The sequence below is a fragment of the Alosa pseudoharengus genome, unplaced genomic scaffold (genome assembly GCF_046254945.1).
Source record: "Alosa pseudoharengus isolate Yale_2024_CS ecotype anadromous, Long Island Sound unplaced genomic scaffold, YU_APseudo_1.1 YU_APseudo_1.1_scf_6, whole genome shotgun sequence".
Taxonomy (NCBI): Eukaryota; Metazoa; Chordata; class Actinopteri; order Clupeiformes; family Clupeidae; genus Alosa; species Alosa pseudoharengus.
Genome location: NW_027468848.1, coordinates 462,501 through 477,500, shown reverse-complemented (window position 1 = coordinate 477,500; position 15,000 = coordinate 462,501). Strand labels below are relative to the sequence as shown.

The following is a 15,000-nucleotide window of genomic DNA, read 5'->3' as shown; positions in this document are numbered from 1 at the left end:
CACACTAATACACACACACACACACACTAATACACACACACACACTAATACACACACACACACACACACACACACTAATACACACACACATCAGTGGCGCCAGCAGAACATTTTGACAGGGGTGGCCAGAGAAGGCCATTGCAAATGTTGGGGGGGGGGGTGTGTGTGTGTATTAATGTGTATTAGTGTGTGTGTGTGTGTATTCGTGTTGATGTGTGTGTGTTTTAGTGTATGTAATGTGTGAGTGTGTGTATTAGTGTGTGTGTGTGTGTGTGTGTGTATTAGTGGGTGTTTCTTTTTAATAAACTGCCTGTACACTTACAAAGTTCTCAATGCTTCAGTTTACATGTAGAGACCCTCATTATGCTACCGTGTAAGTGTGGTGCTATTTTGAGCCTTGTTAGTGGTATAGAAATAGTGATTACGAAGGCTAGCAATAAAACTGGTCACATTCGACTAGCATGAAAACAATTCCCAGCGAACGGTCGAACTCGGTACACATGTGTTATTAACCCCTAGGTTCATTTTACACCGGAATTGTCCTTTAACATACACACACGCACACACACACATACCCATACACACAGACACGCACATACCCACACACACACACACACACACACACACACACACAGACACACACAGACAGACACACACACACACACACACACACTGCAGCTAGTGAAAAATAATTTGCAGATCTTGTTGACTTTTAGCAAAACTCAAAACACATATTAGTTAAACACATTTTGCACTATATGATATACATATACAGTATGTATATATGTAATTTATGGCATGTACGTATGTATGTGATTTATGGCATGTATGTATGTGATATATGGCATGTATGTATGTATGTGATTTATTGTATGTATGTATGTGATATATGGCATGTATGTATATATGTAATTTATGGCATGTACGTATGTATGTGATTTATGGCATGTATGTATATATGTGATTTATGGCATGTATGTATGCATGTGATATATGGCATGTATATGTGATTTATGGCATGTACGTATGAATGTGATTTATGGCATGTATATGTGATTTATGGCATGTACGTATGAATGTGATTTATGGCATGTATGTATATATGTGATGTATGGCATGTATGTGATGTATGTATATATGTGATGTATGTATGTATGTATGTATGTGATTTATGGCATGTATGTATATATGTGATTTATGGCATGTACGTATGTATGTGATGCATAATGGACAAGTCTGATGAAGAGCCGAAGGGCTCGAAACGTCATGTGTGTTGGGGATTGAACTCAAATAAACTAAAAAAAACGGAGAGCATGTGTGCGGACCTTATCTGTTACGATGGTAACCACAATTGGCAACAAGTGAACACAAATAAAGCACAGATGTCATTAATAAAAATAAAATAAACATATATTAATGTCGATCACACTTGTTTCAAATTAGGGACTGTTCGTTATGTATTTAAGAGGCTACCGGAGGAGTTTTGGGAGCATTAGTCAAAAAACACGTGACCCTCCCTCGCCAGCAAGACATTTTTCTATGACCCTCCAAAGTGAAAAAACGCATGACCCTCTATTGATGCCTTCTGTACTGGGTCAATTTGGGAGCTTGTATGCTACCACTCTTCCCTTAAAATGCCTTGAAAAGGCTGTCATTTGCATAATTTCATAAATAATCACCGGGACCGAAACATAGCCTACCTGTCAACTTTTTCCGGGTTTATCACGTACTGTATTTTAACTTTTTTCCCCATCTTAGGGGGAGCTGCAGGGCCGTCGCAAGGGGGTGCGATCATCTTCTTGCTTACTTTGCTGCAAACTCAGCAATGAAATCATAGGCCAGCTTGCAGGTAGCCTAACGTCTTTTTCATTCCATAGAAGGGCGAGCCCACTAGTCTCTCCTGTGACATGGAGGTGCGCAAATAGTTTTTAATAGCCTATTCGACTTAGAAAAGCTTCGTTCACCCGATGCCAGTTACTGATCGCAATTTCAAACTTCAGGAAGGTTCGTTCAATCTTTTTAAGTTTTCAGTGCAGTAGCTTATCGCCTTTGGAATTATTATTACTGAGGTCCAGTGCGTAGGCTATGTCTTGGGATTCGGACGTGCTCAAAAAGAAAAAAAAACTTCGGGCTAGATTTTTATAGATGGTTATGAGGAGCAATATGAGAGAGAAATTTGATCATTGATCATTGTTGCGGGACGTTAAGCCTTTTCTATAGGCGTCAGTGAAGGAGATTGAAGAAATATGCTGTCACGTCAGGTAGAAAGTTCATAGGCCTAATACAGGGGTCTCAAACACCCGGCCCGCGGGCCAAATCCGGCCCGCGTCCGGCCTAATTCCGGCCCGCGACGTATGTCAAAATAATAACGTAATCCGGCCCTTGAGACTTTTTAATTGCGACAAACAACGATACTGATTAAAATAGACAATAGTTCCAAGTACGGTGACGCATCTCATTTGTACTCTGCTCCACTATGTGCTAGACATCCAGAGCTTCATTCAAACCCAAAATCACTGCGCAAAGTTTTCAGGAAATACTTGTATTACACACGAGAAACACAAAGATGTGCGTTTGTAATGATGCGGAAGCGATGCAGGCCATAGTGTTGCATAAATTGAAGCATAAATTAAGCAGAAATAGGCCTACACCAAATGTTGAAAAACGTTTGAAGGAGAATATCCTTTTGGAGATTATGAACGATCGTCTATTGAATGGAGGTGCGTCTGCGTGTATACGATGGTGTCCACTAAGCAGACCATGCTCATTTCGACCCTCTGCCCAACATAGCTTGGAGGTTGCAGTGGTAATCGTGATGATGGTGTCCGTAATGGACGTGGTACAGACAGCAGGGCTAGTAGAAATAGGGCTCTAAACTACAAAGTCACCCGCAATATGATGCAAACTTCTCGGTACTCAGATTACCCGCGATAGGAACTGATTTGACCAGAATACTTTATTGTAGGCCTTGTGGTTTAGAAAACATATACATTTTAGGTGTTGGTATACATCTTAGGTGTTTTCCTGTTCATTTGTTATGTGGGTAATATGAAAAAAGGAAAGTAAACCTGCTCAAATATGTTCATCCAGTATTTACTGAAAGGTGCATAATTTGAGGTGCTTGCCATCCAGTGGCAAATTAGATGGGTAAATGTACCCCCTTCATAAACTTTTGTTTTACTCAAAGATTTTTACATTTACAGTAGGACTTTATCTCTGACCACTTTCAAGCCATGGTCTTTTGAAATTTTGATATGAAAATCCAATGGTGTTGCTTTCTTAACCCTGACGCCTATAGTTTGCCAGGTTTAAAAAAGTTATGAGAGGAAAATATTTTTATTTGGTGTGAAACACACACATACCTGTTTTTATGCTTTTCATTTGTTTTATAATTTGTATTAATATTTATTTTATCAATATTTTATTTATAAGCTAAGGTTGCTAGCACAGGTGTCTAAAACTAGATAAAAACACTTGCACTTTCTGTTTGCAGTTTTGTGTGGTACTTGAAAAAAAAGAACATTGCATTTTCAGAAATAGCCGGCCCTCCAATCAGATGACGTTGGCAGAAGTGGCCCCCAGCTCATTTGAGTTTGAGACCCCTGGCCTAATATGACTTCATGCTAAATTTTTAAATTTAAAAATGTAAATTTATTGAAGGTTCTTAGTGATTATGAGGAACAATATGAGAGAAATTTGGCGATCACTGATCGTTGTTTTAGGACATTAAGCTATGTTAAGTTTTTTGCTTAGGCTATAGGCATTAATGAAGAATAAACGCTTAATGTCATCTTTGGCCAGGTGCGAGGTCCATCAGATGGGAGGCCCTGGGCGACGGCCCAAATTTTGCTGTTTTCATGATTACAAAATTTGGGTGACCCCCCCTCCTACACTAAAAAAAGTTGGGTGACCCTCCCCTCAACAAAGAATAAAAAGACATGACCCTCCCCTATTTTCCTCCGGTGGTCCATTCCATAAATACCGAACGGTCCCTTTCGTGATATAACCATGATACAGTCCCTCCACGATTTTGCGATGTTGCTATCGCAACGATTAATGCAAATTTAACCAATCTCCGCAAATTCTGGATGACCTTGCAATTTTGTCCAAACACTGCAACGTTTCCGCAATTTTGACCAATCATTGTAGTTTCCCCGTGACATTTCACCTACCACAACAGTCCCTCACACAGAATATTGAGCCAGATGCCACACTCACTTCTTCAGACACCAAAGACTGCCCTAACGTGTTCGTTCCTCTGCAGTTTTGATGACAATAAATAGAAGGCTAACGTTAATGATCTGCTTACTTGCATCTCTCAACCTGGTGTTGCTAAACCTACCTAGGCTATGGGAGTAAGTTCATGTAGGCCTTCTTTGGGTTTACTGACATTTGAGTAGGCTATGCAACCCACTGGCAAACTTTTACATCTGGAGAAGTCCTTGTTAGCTCATGTCATGTTTGCTTGTAATCTGTGTAGTGCTTACCAAAATCATAGAAATTATTGCATGATACTTATCTCTTCTATGACCCAAGAAAGATTTCCTTCAAGTTATTTTTTAACATTTACAGTGCCAGGAAAAAATACTGTATGTGAACCCATGCTAAAGTTGACTAAAATTCAAAGATTTTGGAATTTGGAAATTGATCTTAATGCCTTAATTGAAAAACATTTCCTTCCTTAAAATACAAGGGGGCATAAGTATACACACCCCTATGTTAAGTTCCCATAGAGGCAGTTTACACACCCCTATGTTAAGTTCCCATATAGGCAGTTTACACACCCCTATGTTAAACAGGATTTTTATTTTTAAACCTCTAGGCGCCACGGTCGAGTTTACTCAACAAGAATAAAACTGAATAAAACGGCAGATTTAGTCAAATAGGGTGTCATATTTCGTTTGACCTCCACTAGATGGCAGACATGTCATACGTCATCCCCGAGTCCAAAAAAGGGCATGCTTTAAACAAAACCTTCGAGCTACAGCGCATTGAATCAGTATGTGCAATATCGGAGCTAGTGTGCGTGTGAGCCACTTTATCAGAGCGATATTGTCAACGTCAGCGAGTATTTGCATTAGATTATCCTCTAATGGCATCAAAAAAGTTTACCCGAAATGAAGTGTTGGGTCTTCTATTCGCGGACCCTGATTCTGAAGGGGAATATCTGCCTTTAGAAAATGACGGTGATTTGTTTAGTGAGGCTTCAGATGCGTCCCTGCCTTGCAATGATGCAGCTGGACAAAGTGAGAGTTTAGCTTACACCAAGCACAAACGTTGAATCGTTTGCCCAATGTCAGTGGTGGGAATAATGTTTCACGGGGTCGGAGTGTTCATCGGGAAGTTAGCAGGGTGTTAGTGGTGTGGCGAACGAGGCTGGAGGTAGCCTAATGTCCATGTAGCGCTAGCTTCTGTCTTCTGACCGTGTGCCTCTCCGCAATCGCGGCGACAGTAACGTGGTGGAGCCTTTGTCTAATGCCACTGGGTATGTTAGACGAGGTCGAAGTGCTCATAGGACAGTTAGGGGGGAACGTAGAGGCAGTGTGGGGAGTCGCAATGAGAATGACAGTAGGCCTAGTCCGAGCTGCGCAAATTCTCTCCACTCCGCGCGCACGTGAGGCAGATCTGGCCATGCTGCTCGCAGCAGGAGCAGAGTTGGTGACACGGGGCAGGGGAGCCATTAGGCCATGCATAGTCTATCACAAGATGATGGGAATGCCGGCCCTTTATGGATAGGGATACACAGCAAAAGGCCTGCTACATAAAAAAAATTGTCAGCCATTTATTAGAAATGATTTACACTGTTGATTTGCTATCTATTTCCCTGACCATTTAGGACCACGGTTGTCAAACAGGGGTACGCGTACCCCCAGGGGGTATCTGTCATATGCCTTTACAAACGTTTTCTCTATCCCACGTTGGTAACTTAACTTCCGCATTTGCACTGCACATTAAAAACGTATTTTCTCCGCATTAACAAAATATTCGAGAGTGGAGACAGAGAGGGTAAAACAGCGTTTCTCAAACTGTGGGCCGCGGAGACATGCCAGGTGGGGCGCGAACTGACGTGAAAAACAGAAGTTTTATTTATTTATTTTTTTATCTGTAGCCTAGGCCCAGGTAGCACCCGATGCGCAATGGACGCACTGTGTTATTCATAGGGAAGCGCTCGTGTCAAGGCAGCTTAGTTAGTCCCGACCTGAATGAGATTTTGAACGAGTCTCCGCACTTTGAGAAGTTGACCAAAAGGCTGTACTGTTTCACAACGAGGCAAGGCTTTCCCGAGGTAAAGTGCTGTCGCGTGTTTGAGCTCCGAGTCGCCTCTTCTTGGAGGAAAAGCGCATGTTTGAATCTGCAAGCACGTTCACTAATGAACATTTCTTGACGAAGCTGGCCTATTTTAGCGATATATTTGGAAAGCTCAATGAGTTAAATCTCCAGTTACAAGGCAAAGACAAGCACCTAGCAGATAAGATCACTGCATTCAACAAGACGATTGTGTGTGAGATTAGGTGCAGATCTATTTAAAATCATTATATTCAGCACATTTGTAGACCTATCATATGTTGACTATTGATGAGATTTGTATCATATGTTTATGATCCTATTCACTATTCTCGACAAAATTGATAAAAATAAATATTAATAAAACAATTTAAAAAAAACTTGTTAACAATTGGTGGTGTTGGGGGTACTCCGGAAGATCATAATGTCTCAGGGGGTACATGCCTGTTAAAAGTTTGGGAACCACTGATTTAGGACATACACTATGTGTTCTTTTTGTGTGTTCATGTCCTTGTGATGTGTGTGTCTTTGTCAGCTAAGAAACATTTTGGGGGGAAAGAAGTGGTGCATTTTATCATTCAAACATGCGACTTTTCATGAAAATTCTATAATCCAAGATGGCCGCCACCATATGATGTCATAACATGCAAATTAGATATAAACATTTAATGTACATAAACTTTGGGTCATCCTTAATATTTCTCTAATTTACAGAAGGTCTCTATCTCTTATCACTTTTAAGATATAGCCTTTTGAAATGAAGATGTCAGAATCGAACGTTTAAAAAAAAAACCTCTGGCGCCTAAAGGGTTAAAGGCCAGTTACTCCCTTGGCCTTTGGAATTAAAATAGCCCCACATCATCACATACCCTTCACCACACCTAGAGATTGGCATAGTGTGTAAAATAGCCCCACATCATCACATACCCTTCACCATACCTAGAGATTGGCATAGTGTGTATTTCAGATAGCCCCACATCATCACATACCCTTCACCATACCTAGAGATCGGCATAGTGTGTATTTCAGATAGCCCCACATCATCACATACCCTTCACCATACCTACAGATTGGCATAGTGTGTATTTCAGATAGCCCCACATCATCACATACCCTTCACCATACCTACAGATTGGCATGGGTGTTATTTCAGATAGCCCCACATCATCACATACCCGTCACCATACCTACAGATTGGCATAGTGTGTATTTCAGATAGCCTATTAGCTGGTTTGATTTGGATTGAGAGATGATCTTATGATCTTACCAAAGGCCAGGGGAACTCCTGGAAACACAACACTTCTGCTGCTCTTACATAACTTGCACCACTATGCCACTTTATTTCTTACTTAGGTCAAACAGAACTACCTCAGCCTCTTATTGGCCTGACTTTGCACTAGTATTTTATTTTATTGACTGTCTATGCACAATTTTCAACCAAATTTTGCTGCTCTTATTTTTTCATTATATGTGCCCTCTTATTTACTTATTTACTTACTTTTTTGTTTACTTGAATGTTATGTTTGTCTGTGGACTTAAAATTGGTAAAATATGTCTTGTCTCCACCGTGGGATAGTGAGAAACGTAATTTCGATCTCTTTGTATGTCTGGAACATGTGAAGAAATTGACAATAAAGCTGACTTTGACTTTTGACTTTGACTTTGACTTTGACTTTATCAGGATTCATAGTATCCTGGATCCATGAAATAATTTTGATTTAAGCACTTTGATTTTTTGTAATCTTTACTTTTCTTATTAATGTGAAGATAATATAATAGATACTTTTCTTATTAATGTTAAGATAATATAATAGATACTTTTCTTATTAATGTTAAGATAATATAATAGATAATATAATATATACTTTTCTTATTAATGTTAAGATAATATAATAGATAATATAATAGATACTTTTCTTATTAATAATTAAGATAATATAATAGATAATATAATAGAAACTATAATAGATAATATAATAGAAACTATAATAGATAATATAATAGATAATATAATAGATAATATAATAGAAACTATAATAGATAATATAATAGATAATATAATAGATAATATAATATAATAGATAATATAATAGAAACTATAATAGATAATATAATAGATAATATAATAGATAATATAATATAATAGATAATATAATATAATAGATAATATAATATAATAGATAATATAATAGATAATATAATAGATAATATAATAGATAATATAATATAATAGATAATATAATAGATAATATAATAGATAATATACTATAATAGATAATATAATAGATAATATAATATAATAGATAATATAATAGATAATTGTGATCAGTGTGATTATGGTCTTGCTACTCTTGCTCTTAATTTAAAAATAAATGTTAATGTTAAAAAAAATCATAACTAATATCACAATTTTCACTTCCTCCCGCAATTTCTTTGCAACAAATGCCTAAAAACAAATGCCTGCAAAATCCTGGAGGGACTTATTATATGTCATGGCCTATGGCCTTTGATTATTTCAGAATCCCAGGTAGCATTAAAAGCCTAGTAAAAGCATACTTTCTGGATATTTAATTGTGTTTTACTACAGCTGATTACACCACAGGGTGGCAACAACTCGAGATAGGAATCATGGCGGGATGTACCATCTCCCCACTTGCTTTTACAATGGCAATGGAGGTCATCATTAGGGCCTCAAAATGGGTAGTGGGTGGGGAGAAGTTGCAGGGAGGGCCACGCCTCCCCCCGATTAGGGCTTTCATGGACGACATGACAACCTTGACGTCAACCGTTCCATGCACCAACAGGTTGCTGGATAAGTTAAATAGCAATCTGCAATGGGCCAGAACGAAGGTGAAGCCAAGTAAGTCTAGGGGCTGTATTTTAGACACCAGCGCATGGCATAAAGCTCATTTTCCACCCGTGCAAAGTTTAATTCGGTATTTTGCACGTTTATTTTTTTAAATATTGCGCCCAGGGGTGTGGCAATTAACAACCTAGGGAGGGGCCTGGCGCGTGGTCTAAAAATCGCTATCATACACCACCTAAACCTGGTCAGAAGTCAATGGCGAGTTGTTCATATGCTATTGTAAGAGCGCATGTCAACAGTCATATTGGCAGGTGAACGCACCATCCTTCTATCATTCATGAACGCACACCAGCGCACGTCCATGCAAAGCATTACAAATTGCACGATTACAATGGGAAACATAATTAGAATAAAGATATTACGAAATACTGTACATCTCATGATGAGTAGTTATTCACCATCATTTGCAAATTGGTAATGACGGTTAAAAGTGATTAGGGGAGAGGCGAGAGACACGTATGGAGCACAGCTAAAGACGCACTGTCACGAGATATAATCAACTCCTCTGCAGGATAAATGTTGTTTTATTCAGTAATTTGAGCAACATTAGGGTAAGTGTTGCTTTTTCCAGCCTATGTTTTCGATGGTAACCCATTGTCAGTCAATAGTGAAAGTAACTGCATATAACTGTCTTGTCGTTGACTGACTCCTTGGTGAAGTTAGTTTCACTTTGCCAATGAGTTTAAATAATAAACAAGTGCAAATGCGTGAAGGCTATGCTAGGTTTTAGTAAAGCATGGTTTAAGAATGACTATTCCATACGGTCTCGCAAGCAGCCTCCTTCAAATGCGCCGTTGAATGCCAAAATACCGATGCATTTATTTGACATATCGCGCATTGCGCCGTTAAAGGGAATGACAGATGTCATTCTCATTGGTTTAAATGATGTTGCGCCCCAAACACACCCATATGACTGATTAAGAAACCTAGGAACACCTTGTTGCGCCATGCGCTCCACGTTTGATAACGAAACCCCTCCCAATGTGATCTGGACATCCTACTAAATTTGAATAGACTTTTGACGAGTGACGATGCACTTTAGAATGTCATGATAGGGCCCTAGGAGTCTCTCAATTGTTAAAGGGAAGGTAATAGATAAGAAGTTTGCTATAAATAAAGAGGTGATTCCCACAGTTCTGGAGAAACCAGTGAAGAGTCTGGGAAGGTGGTATGATGCAAGCCCAGGCGCGTAGCAAGCGTGGGGGATGTGGGTGTTATAACGTACACACTTTTGCTGGAACACGATTCTATCCCCCACACTTTTTGTCAGATTAAATTGAAAGTCAAATATGGAAATAAACGCTCCCGTAAAGAGTTGGAACCGTATCTATAACGCACACACAGAGACACAAATAGGTCTGTTGATTTGATTGAACGGTCATCCAGCCAATCACATCAAGTTAGGTAAAGAACCAGAGCCGCTCAGATCAAATTCAAAGTGTGCGTCTTTCAAGGCTATGCTGCTGCTTGGGTCTGCATTGTAACGTCTGCAGTGAGCAGATTTCAGATAGAATTGAAATGATAATTGTTACCGCATTATGCTAATTTAGTAAACCAAAATTCACTGTCTGACTGACAGTTTTTGTCACAATGCAGGGAGTGAAAGCGGGGTGCGTGCACCAAGGCACCTGTTTCTGCAGGAAAACCTTTGGCTACTGTTCTCAGAGCATTATGCTTTCTCTGCCTATGATCTGCAGCTTTTCTCAAACTATGGGCCTCCTCAACAATTAATCTACTACTGCTCCACGTAGCCGCGAAATTAAGTTATGCCCGGTGCTTCACACGTCTGCTCATTTGCAGCATACTTATTCATTTGGTGTCATCAACTATATAGACATAGCCCAGTCAGCACACATACAGTACGTCTCCAAGACGCTTGGAAAGGAACAGCTTAATTACATCGCGTTCCATTTAGAACGTCTTATTTGATCTGATCTTACAAACGGCAGCGTCAAGACACATTTGATCTTACAGTTCTGTGTCCTTTACATGTATTTAATAGGTATTGGTGATACCTCGAAATTAGGCTGCTGTCTGTTAGGCAATTTATTGTAGCCTGCTAACCCATATGCACAAAACATAATTTCTGAAATGATTTATTGATTTATAACATGACATATGTCTCCATGTAGGGTAGTGTCAAATAGTGAAGTGATAGCAGGTAGATCATGTAGGCCTACATGTCACATGAGCCACACATATGAGGGGCGCTGCTTTTTCTGTTCCTCCCAAACTGCATTAAAATGGTGTTTTTAGCAATCAGAATTTTTTTGGGGGGAGAAACTCCCGGACACCAATATAGTCCGCACCCCTCTCAGAAAATACTTACAACGTCCCTGTAGGGAGTTATTTATAATTTGGCCAGATTGTTTCATTTTCCTATCCCACAACCCCCACACTTTTAAAAAGCTTGATACGCCTCTGTGCAAGCCTTAGTGATAAAATCACAGGTTGAAGACTTGAGACAGGTCACTAGGCAAGGTATTGCAAAAATTGACAAGTCAGGGCTGCCAGGTAAGCTCAAGTTGTGGTGTTTGCAGTTTGGTTTATTGCCTCGGCTAATGTGGCCATTGACAGTGTATGAAGTTCCTCTGTCAAAGGTAGAGAGGTTGGAAAAGAGGTTGGAGTCCCACGCTGCTTAAGCAGTGTAGCCTTGTATGGGAAGGGCATTGTAGAGTTGCCAATATCTAGTCTGACAGAGGAATTTAAGTGTGCTAAGGCTAGATTGGAAATGACTCTTACTCAGTTCAAGGACCAGGGATGGGCACAAATACATCAAAATGTATTTCCAAATAAAATACCAAATACCCACCTTAAAAATGTATCAAAATAAACTACAAAATACAGCAGCCAAAAAATGTATCAAAATAAAATACTGTATTTTTGTATTTTCAAAACCTCACCTCACCTCACTTCACTTTTATTAGTTATTTTTCCAAAATTGCCATATAAGAGCATCCTTCGAGCCTTTTGGATAACTGAAACAATATGATCATGGGGCTCACACAGCGTTAAATAGAATAGTTGCATAGGCTACAATACAAGCAAATAGGCTATAACAGACTCACCACTATCAGGCCTAGGCTACAGCTGAGTGCAAAATCTCATCATCACTGTGTCTTTCCATTCATTTTGAAATGTTATTGTAAGATCCTGCACAAAAGCCAATTGTACATAGGGCCTTCTGATAATATTGCAACATTGAACGTAGGCTATGTGATCGCTCGAAATGTTCTTTAAAGTATATAACTCTAACACATTTACGATTGGATTCCATGGACCCAATTTTCACCTCAACAAAGGAACCAATCACAGAACGGAGGGGGGACAGCAAGACGATGACGACACACTGAAGCGGTTATGAGCTACGTACAGATGCATTTGATAGACATTCGTAGCACCCAATAAATGGCTCTGAGCATTCGTAAACCACGTCTCAAATACGAGAAAATGAATGTGTAGTTCCCAGACCCAAACTCAATGAGATGAGGTCTGGTGTTAGCCAGGCTACAGTATGTGGCTAGGCAGAGGCACCAAATGTGATGGAAAGTTTAAGAGCGAACAGGACACTCGGCATGGCTTTTAGTATCTGCTCTGACAGTCCACTTTTATTGACTGTTAGTCTACTGTTTGATTTTAGAGATGTACAGTTTTACAGCAACAGGAATGCCGACTCTACAACTGTTGCACTTCCCAGCCAGTTGGCGTAATAGATTGCCCACTATGAATCAGTGACAATAATTTAAAGACAAACAATCCAAATGGATGACTTATTTAGAAATTTAAGCTAGGTAGCATTTCATCACAGATGAATAATTTTGTATACACCTGAAACTGATGTGTGCACAACCTCTATCAATGTAAAAAAAAAAAGTAAAAAACAAAAAAAATAAAAAAACAGGTTGTCACATTAATACCATCCAATCAGTTAAGCCAATTAGAAGCCAATTATTATGACATTATCAATAATTTCTTATTTAAAATGTGCAAAATTGGAAATGTCCTCGTTTGAGGTATCTTGTCAAGTTACCATAGCACTGAAATATTTCACAGGTCAGAGAACATAGACAAATTTAAAGTCTAGAAAAATCAGTCCAGCAAAGGAAAATAAACTCTCTACTGAAGCAGAGGGGCTTGACCATGCAAGGGTACCACAGACAGACAGAGACAGATTTCATGCTTTATAGATAGTTAGATAGATGTCATCACAGTGTTTCACAGAAAGTATTTTACAGTATTTTGAAAATACAAAAATACACAACACTAAAGTATTTTGATACAAAATACGAAGACATTTTCATTATCTCAATAAAATACAAATTACAAAATAGTATTTTGTATTTGAAATACGTATTTTAAATACATGTATTAGAAATACTGCCCATCCCTGTCAAGGACCCAGTGGTGAGGAAAGTTGCACCCACAGTTAATGCAGGGAGGAAGTGGAACCCAGAACAGGCAGTTAAGCAAGCTCAATCAGCATTGAAGCATAGGGATATAATGGGCCATGTGCAGCACGGGCGGGGGGGTCTAGGGGTGGGTGCAAGTAAACCCTTGTGGAGTAAGGCTTCTGCAGGAGAAAAAAGGAAAATGGTAGTGGAGGAAATGCATAGACAGGAGGAGGCTGTAAGATGTACTAAGGCAGTGTCGCAGGCAAAACAAGGGCAGTGGGTGAACTGGGAAGGGGTGGAAAAAAGACGGATTAAATGGAAAGATCTATGGGGCATGGAAGCTGGTAAGATCAGATTTATGTTAGATGCTACATATGATGTGCTCCCATCTCCCAAGAATTTAAGTCAATGGTTTGGTGAGGATGATAAATGCATACTTTGCTCGTGTGTGGGCAGTCTCCACCATATCCTATCAGGGTGCAAGGTAAGTCTCACCCAGGGGCGGTATACATGGCGTCATAACCAGGTATTGAAATGTGTGGCTGAAATGTGTGGCATAAAAGGAGAGAAGTCAATTAATTAGCAGCTAGTAAAGGGGTAAGGCAAATTAACTTTGTACGTCAGGGGGATAAACCTTGCTCCGCGAAGGCCAGGTGTAAAACCGGCCAGTTGGAAAATGGAGCGGCCTGGGAAATGAAGGTTGATCTTAGCCAGCAGATGGTGGTACCTCCACATATAGTGAGTACTAAACTACGACCCGACACAATTCTATGGTCGGATTCAGAGAAGATAGTTTACTTCATTGAACTCGCTGTTCCTTGGGAAGACAGAGTGGAAGTGGCCAATGAGCTGAAGAGAGCTAAATATACTGAAATAGCAGAGGAGGCAGCTAAGCGAGGTTGGAGTGCACGATTAAGGCCTATTGAAATCGGTGCATGTGGGTTTGTGGCCAGATCTGCTATTGGCTTGCTGTCTGAATTGGGCATTTGTGGTCGAAGTCTAAGGCAGGTGGTTAGTAACATGTCCTTGGCAGCAGAACGAGCAAGCGAATGGTTGTGGGTAAGGAGAAGTTACCCTTCCTGGGGTGCAAGCTTAGGTAAGCTAACTGGCTCATTTGTTTTGTGTTTGTGACGGACTGTGCCTAGGTTGATGGTTGGTTGGCCAGGGTTTTTATGGTTATGGTTCAGTCCACATCAAAGGGACGGACCAACCTAGCCAACCTTGACCATGCCTGGGCTGGTTAAGAGTATTTTGGGTATTGGATATTTTAATGTGGTAATATGGTGGCAGCATGGAGGGGAGTGTCTCCAGGACGCTGGTTTCACTGTTTCCTTCATGAGGTGTCGTGGGCCTAACTTAACAAAACATCGGTGAATGAGGGTGCCCACTTGATTACCCCAATGACATGCCGCATATTATATAGTGCTGTCGGATGGGCCATTTGTCTTGTGTTTGTGA

The 15,000-nt window shown here is 39.9% G+C and overlaps 1 protein-coding gene across 1 annotated transcript in view; it reads left to right on the top strand.

The window, feature by feature from the left end:
• The window catches only part of rasal1 (RAS protein activator like 1), a 214,354-nt gene that overhangs the window by 198,845 nt on the left and 509 nt on the right, over positions 1-15,000 (top strand). The gene's annotated exons all lie outside the window — the stretch shown is intronic.